Source organism: Triticum urartu, chromosome 3A, assembly GCF_056163025.1.
Source record: "Triticum urartu cultivar PI428250 chromosome 3A, HENAU_Tu73, whole genome shotgun sequence".
Classification (NCBI taxonomy): Eukaryota; Viridiplantae; Streptophyta; class Magnoliopsida; order Poales; family Poaceae; genus Triticum; species Triticum urartu.
In genome coordinates this window covers 633,912,001-633,919,658 of record NC_141875.1, presented here as the reverse complement: position 1 = coordinate 633,919,658, position 7,658 = coordinate 633,912,001, and the positions used below count along the sequence as shown (strand labels likewise).

The 7,658-nt window shown below is 47.9% G+C and overlaps 1 pseudogene; it reads right to left on the bottom strand.

Annotated features, from left to right (window-relative positions):
• Positions 1 to 1,278: 1,278 nt before the first annotated feature.
• On the bottom strand, positions 1,279 to 1,929 carry LOC147980947 (uncharacterized; annotated as a pseudogene).
• Positions 1,930 to 7,658: the final 5,729 nt, after the last annotated feature.

The following is a 7,658-nucleotide window of genomic DNA, read 5'->3' as shown; positions in this document are numbered from 1 at the left end:
TGAACCAAACACCACGTATTTGTTTTGGTACGATTACATGTAAACATACGTGCACATGCGCAATGCAACATCACAAAAAAGAAAAAGGAAATCTCACTTCGTAATTTCACACAACTTTTGCTAGAATACAAAATTCAAGTTCTTAACAACCTTCGAGCTAGTAGAGTTTGATGCGTCGTTATTCATTGTAAACGTGCCCTTCTATCTATCTTAAATCTACGTGCATCAAGGGAACCTGCAGAAGTCGCAGTGGCACCCGATTGGACGGCATTTGGCCACCTGGGAGCACCTCCCCTGACAAAGAGGTTCATCCTTGTTCTCAACGCGGCATGAATCGTCACAGTTGGTGGAATTGCATGGATCACGCGTCCCAACATATCTTCCAAAGCAAGATTCTCCGGGTCTAGCATCTGCAAAAACATCATTATATACGAGTATTAATTAATAGAGAATCGCACGTCTAATTTGTGGTCGGATCGGTTGTCCAAGCATGTGGTACTATAGGCGTAAGAACAAACGAGTCCGTACCTGATGATGATGATAGCATGAGCAAGATTAGAGTCACGCACAGCAGGGCGGTCCTCATCTTGGCTAACGGCGGCGTTGAGTTGATGATGGGAAAGAGGATGTTCTGTTTGACTTGTAATAGCAGAAACAATAATATGGCTACCCTTTTATTTATATAACCGTGGAAGGTAATAATTGCTACGAGTAGAAACGAAGGAAAATAGTATGAACAATTATTGAGGCGGATCGGTTTATATCCGCCCCATTGATTTCCGGCATGATCTTTTCCTTGTTTAACAAGAGATCGTGTCGCTTTACTAATTTCCTAATGGTAGTGTTTGATTTGATTGATTCTATAACAGATTGTACCAGGAGAGTGCCTTGTACTCTAGGCGCCGAGTCGGACCCCCAATATCCCAGTTTCGTCGGGTCAAGGCCATTATTTCGTCACCACATGAAACATGTGGAAAACAATCCAAACAATTCAAAAAAAGGCCATTATTTCGTCCAGCACGCTCTACATCTTGGGACTCAGAGCATCTCCAGCCGTTCAGCCCCCCAGGGCGTCGAAAAAAACCGGTTTGGGGGCGAACCGGCGCTAGATTGGCCTCTGGAGGCGTTCTAGCTTCCAGCCACACCCCCAGGCGTTGCCCCCGGCCGCGGCAAATTCAAACGGCGTCTCATTCCCGCTCACAAAATAGACGCCACAAATCCGGCGATCAAACGGCCACAAGTTCGGCGTACAAAAAGCAGAAAGGACGCGCATGCGCATCAGACGGCAAGGTCGGCCTCCGGCGTCGGCGTGCGCGGGCTTGGCGGGGTCTCCGTGCTGGGCGGCGTCGGCGTGGCTTCTGTGCTGCGGGGAGTCTCGGCGGCATCATCGCTCGGGCTTGGCGCCGTCTGAGGCGTGGGCGTCGGCGTGGGCGTCGTCGTCGAGGGAAGCTGGTTCAGGATGAGGCCACGCTCCGTCAAGCACCACGCCTTGACCGCCTTGTCGTTGCTCTGGAGCATGTCCGCCCCGCCCAGCAGGAAAGGCGGGTCAGTGTTTCTCTTCTTCGCGGCGACATTGGTCCGGAGTAGGTCGAGCTTGACAATGCTGCTCGACATCAACGCCGACCACCGCGCCTCGGTCTTCTCTTCACGAAGGGCGGCCTGGGCCTACGCGTCGGCGAGGCAGTGCTCGATGGACTCCTGCACACGAGTGGTGGCCGCGTCGGCGTGTTTCCCCTTCTTGGCACATTTGTTGCCGTCCGGCCGCCCTTCTGACGCGCCCGGAGTCGGCGCGTCCGGCTTGTAGGTCTCCTTGGCCTTGTCGAGGGTGCGCCAGACTTTCGACCACTTCTCGCACTTGTCAATGCGCTTGTAAACGTGGAGGTACTTGAATTCGGCGTCGCTGTTGCCCTGCCAATACATGGCGAACATGCACAGCAGCTGCGCGGAGGAACAACTAGTTGGGGGGCGCACACGGCGAAGAGAGGCGGGAGACCGGCGTGCCATACCTGATCCTCAACGCTAGCGCCGCTCTTCGGGCAAGCCGCTACCTCCTCGACGATCCCATGCCATTTGTTGCATGCCCCCTGGATACGCCCCCAATGGTTCGCCATCGCCATCGACCCGCGCTGCATGTAGACGCCTTTAAAGTATGGGTTGACGAGCTTGCGCTCGTCGAACTCGGCCTTGATGCTCTCCCAGTACGTCTCGATGCTCTGGTTCGTGCCGGTGGTCGGGTCGAGGCAGACGACTTTTCATGCTTCGGCGAGGCATCCCTCCTTCTTGGATGCCCACTTGATGCACGGCTCGCCGGACCTTGCCGCCCGCTTCTTCTTCTTGCGCCTCCTCGCCGGAACAATCGCCGGCTCCTCCTCCTCCTCGTCATAGACGTAGCCGAGCTCGCTGTCCATGCCGCCGCTGAGATCCACCGTGTCATCCGGGGTAACGAACTCGGGAGACGCGGCGGCCGCGGCCGAGCCTGTCGCGATGATGTCGTCCATGTCGGCCTCGGTCTCGTCGGTGTCGCCGAGGTGCGAGAAGGGCAGCGCGCCACGGCGGAGAGGGGCGTCGGGGAGGACGCGTAGGCGGACGGCGAGTAGTTGTTGGAGGGTACTGCACGCCGCCGAAGGCGGGCGAGGGAGTGCGCTGGGCCGGGTGTCCATGGGGGAAGGTGACGTTGGGGTTGAACCCACTGTACGCGTCCCCGTCGGCGCAGCCCGGCGAGGGCGCGCATCCCCATGGCTGTGGCGACGGAGAGCCGACGCCTTGCTGGCCCCAGGGCGCGTACTGGGCGTGGCTGCCGGGTGGATTCATCATCCCCGCGTGAGTCGCCTCGGTCTCGGCTTGGTCCGTCGAAGCCGCAGCCGCAGCCGCACGTGCCGCGTTGTCATGGGCCTTCTTGGCGATTGCCCTTTTCCGCCGGTCGGCGGTGACAGCCTCCCGTCGCTGAACTTCCGCCCTCCACTCGGCGTTTGTCATGCACGGTGGCTTGGACGGCGGCGCCCTCGGCTTCCTCTGCTTCGGTTGGGCGATGGAGGCGGTCACGGTTGCCGTGGCGCGGGAGGCGACGTACTTCTTCGGTGGCATGGCGGTCGGCTGCTACCTCTTGAGCACTTGCGTTGAGGAAAGGGTGGTGCAGTAAAGTAGCTTTGTATTTTCCTCAGTTTTTGAGAACCAAGGTATCAATCCAGTAGGAGGCCACACACGAGTCCCTCGTACCTACACAAACAATTAAATCCTCGCAACCAACGCGATAAGGGGTTGTCAATCCCTACACGATCACTTACGGGAGTGAGATTTGATAGATATGGTAAGATAATATTTTTGGTATTTTTATGATAAAGATGCAAAGTAAAATAAAAGGCAATAAAAATAACTAAGTATTGGAAGATTAATATGATGGAAGATAGACCCGGGGGCCATAGGTTTCACTAGTGGCTTCTCTCGAGAGCATAAGTATTCACGGCGGGTAAACAAATTACTGTTGACCAATTGACAGAATTGAGCATAATTACGAGAATATCTAGGTATGATCATGTATATAGGCATCACGTCCGAGACAAGTAGACTGACTCCTGCCTGCATCTACTAATATTACTCCACACATCAACCGCTATCCAGCATGCATCTAGAGTATTAAGTTCAAGAGAACAGAGTAACGCTTTAAGCAAGATGGCATGATGTAGAGGGATAAACTCATGCAATATGAAATAAACCCCATCTTGTTATCCTTGATGGCAACAATACAATACGTGCCTTGCTGCCCCTACTGTCACTGGGAAAGGACACCGCAAGATTGAACCCAAAGCTAAGCACTTCTCCCATTGCAAGAAAGATCAATCAAGTAGGCCAAATCAAACTGATAATTCGAGAGACTTGCAAAGATAACCAATCATACATAAAAGAATTCAGAGAAGATTCAAATATTGTTCATAGATAAACTTGATCATAAACCCACAATTCATCGGTCTCAACAAACACACCGCAAAAGAAGATTACATCGAATAGATCTCCACAAGAGAGGGGGAGAACTTTGTATTGAGATCCAAAAAGAGAGAAGAAGCCATCTAGCTAATAACTATGGACTCGTAGGTCTGAGGTAAACTACTCACACTTCATCGGAAGGGCTATGGTGTTGATGTAGAAGCCCTCCGTGATCGATGCTCCCTCCGGCGGAGCTCTGGAACAGGCCCCAAGATGGGATCTCGTGGATACAGAAAGTTACGACGGTGGAATTAGGGTTTTGGCTCCGTATCTGGTAGTTTGGGGGTACGTAGGTATATATAGGAGGAAGGAGTACGTCGGTGGAGCAACAGGGGGCCCACGAGGGTGGACGGCGCGCCCAGGGGGGTAGGCGCGCCCCCTACCTCGTGGCCTCCTGGTTGATGTCTCGACGTAGGGTCCAAGTCCTCTGGACCATGTTCGTTCCGAAAATCACGTTGCTGAAGGTTTCATTCCGTTTGGACTCCGTTTGATACTCTTTCTCTGCGAAACCCTAAAATAAGCAAAAAAACCGCAATTCTGGGTTGGGCCTCCGGTTAATAGGGTAGTCCCAAACATAATATAAAAGTGTATAATAAAGCCCAATAATGTCCAAAACAGAATATAATATAGCATGGAACAATCAAAAATTATAGATATGTTGGAGACGTATCAAGCATCCCCAAGCTTAATTCATGCTCGTCCTCGAGTAGGTAAATGATAAAAACAGAATTTTTGATGTGGAATGCTACTTGGCATAATTTCAATGTAATTCTCTTAATTGTGGTATGAATATTCAGATCCAAAAGATTCAAGACAAAGTTTTAATATTGGCATAGAAATAATAATACTTCAAGTATACTAACTAAGCAATTATGTCTCTTCAAATTAACATGGCCAAAGAAAGGTATCCCTACAAAATCATATAGTCTGGCTATGCTCCATCCTCACCACACAAAGTATTCAAATCATGCACAACCCCGATGACAAGCCAAGAAATTGTTTCACACTTTTAATGTTCTCAAACTTTTTCAATCTTCACACAATACATGAGCGTGAGCCACGGACATAGCACTATAGGTGGAATAGAATGGTGGTTGTGGAGAAGACTGATACGTCTCCAACGTATCTATAATTTTTGATTGCTCCATGCTATATTATCTACTGTTTTGGACTATATTGGGCTTTATTTTCCACTTTTATATTATTTTTGGGACTAACCTATTAACCGAAGGCCCAACCCAGAATTGCTGTTTTTTTTGCCTATTTCAGTGTTTTGAAGAAACGGAATATCAAACAGAGTCCAAACAGAATGAAACCTTCGGGAACGTGATTTTCTCACCGAACGTGATCCAGGAGACTTGGACCCTACTCCAAGGAGTCAAAGAGGCGGTCACGAGGGTGGGGGGCGCCCCCCCTAGGGCGCGCCCCCTGCTTCGTGGGCCCCTCAGAGCTCCACCAACATACTCCTTCCTCCTATATATACCTACGTACCCCCAAACGATCAGAAACGGAGCCAAAAACCTAATTCCACCGCCGCAACTTTCTGTATCCATGAGATCCCATCTTGGGGCCTGTTCCGGAGCTCCGCCGGAGAGGGCCGTCATCACGGAGGGCTTCTGCATCATCATAGCCTCTCCGATGAAGTGTGAGTAGTTTATCTCAGACCTTCGGGTCCATAGTTAGTAGCTAGATGGCTTCTTCTCTCTTTTTGGATCTCAATACAAAGTTCTCCCCCTCTCTTGTGGAGATCTATTTGATGTTATCTTCTTTTTGCGGTGTGTTTGTTGAGACTGATGAATTGTGGGTTTATGATCAAGTCTATCTATGAATAATATTTGAATCTTCTCTAAATTCTTTTATGTATGATTGGTTATCTTTGCAAGTCTCTTCGAATTATCCGTTTGGTTTGGCCAACTAGATTGGTAGTTCTTGCCATGGGAGAATTGCTTAGCTTTGGGTTTGATCTTGCGGTGTCCTTTCCCAGTGACAGAAGGGGTAGCAAGGCACGTATTGCATCGTTGCCATCGAGGATAACAAGATGGGGTTTATTTCATATTGCATGAATTTATCTCTCTACACCATGTCATCTTGCTTAAGGCGTTACTCTGTTTTTAACTTAATATTCTAGATGCATGCTGGATAGCGGTCGATGAGTGGAGTAATAGTAGTAGATGTAGAATCGTTTCGGTCTACTTGTCACGGACGTGATGCCTATATACATGATCATGTCTAGATATTCTCATAACTATGCTCAATTCTGTCAATTGCTCAACAGTAATTTGTTCACCCACCGTAGAATACTTATGCTCTTGAGAGAAGCCACTAGTGAAACCTATGGCCCCCGGGTCTATTCTCATCATATCAATCTCCATCACTTTAATCTTGCTTTGCTTTTTACTTTGCTTTTACTTTTTACTTTGCATCTCTATACCAAAAATACCAAAAATATTATATCTATCAGATCTCACTCTTGTAAGTGACCGTGAATGGATTGACAACCCCTAATCGCGTTGGTTGCGAGTAGCTATCGTTTTGTGCAGGTACGAGGGACTTGAGCGTGGCCTCCTACTGGATCGATACCTTGGTTCTCAAAAACTGAGGGAAATACTTAGGCTACTTTGCTGCATCATCCCTTCCTCTTCGGGGAAAACCAACGCAAGCTCAAGAGGTAGCAAGAAGGATTTCTGGCGCCGTTGCCGGGGTGTCTACGCAAAAAGTCAACATACCAAGTACCCATCACAATCCCTATCTCTCGCATTACATTATTTGCCATTTGCCTTTCGTTTTCCTCTCCCTCACTTCACCCTTGTCATTTTATTCGCCCTCTCTCTCTCTATCCTCCCTCTCTATTTGCCTCTTTTGCCCGCTTGCCTTTTTGTTTGCTCGTGTGTTAAATTGCTTGTTTGTCGCGATGGCTCAAAATAATACTAAATTATGTGACTTCACCAATACCAATAATAATGATTTCCTTAGCACTCCGATTGCTCCTCCTGCCAATACTGAATCTTGTGAAATCAATACTGCTTTGTTGAATCTTGTTATGAAAGATGAATTCGCCGGCCTTCCTAGTGAAGATGCCGCTACTCATCTGAATAGCTTCGTTGATTTATGTGATATGCAAAAGAAAAAAGATGTCGATAATGATGTCGTTAAATTGAAGCTATTTCCTTTTTCGCTTAGAGATCGTGCTAAAGCTTGGTTTTCGTCTTTGCCTAAAAATAGTATTGATTTTTGGAACAAGTGCAAAGATGCTTTTATCTCTAAGTATTTCCCTCCCGCTAAGATCATCTCTCTTAGAAACGATATTATGAACTTTAAGCAACTTGATCATGAACATGTTGCACAAGCGTGGGAGAGAATGAAATTAATGATATGTAATTTCCCTACTCATGGTTTGAATTTGGGGATGATTATACAAAAAAAATTATGCCGGATTGAATTTTGCTTCTAGAAATCATTTAGATTCGGCCGCGGGAGGCACTTTTATGGAAATCACTTTAGGAGATGCAAATAAACTCCTAGATAATATTATGGTTAATTATTCTCAATGGCATACTGAAAGATCTTCTAATAAAAAAGTGCATGCGATAGAAGAAATCAATGTTTTGAGTGGAAAGATGGATGAACTTATGAAATTATTTGCTGCTAAGAGTGTTTCTTCTGATCCTAATGATATG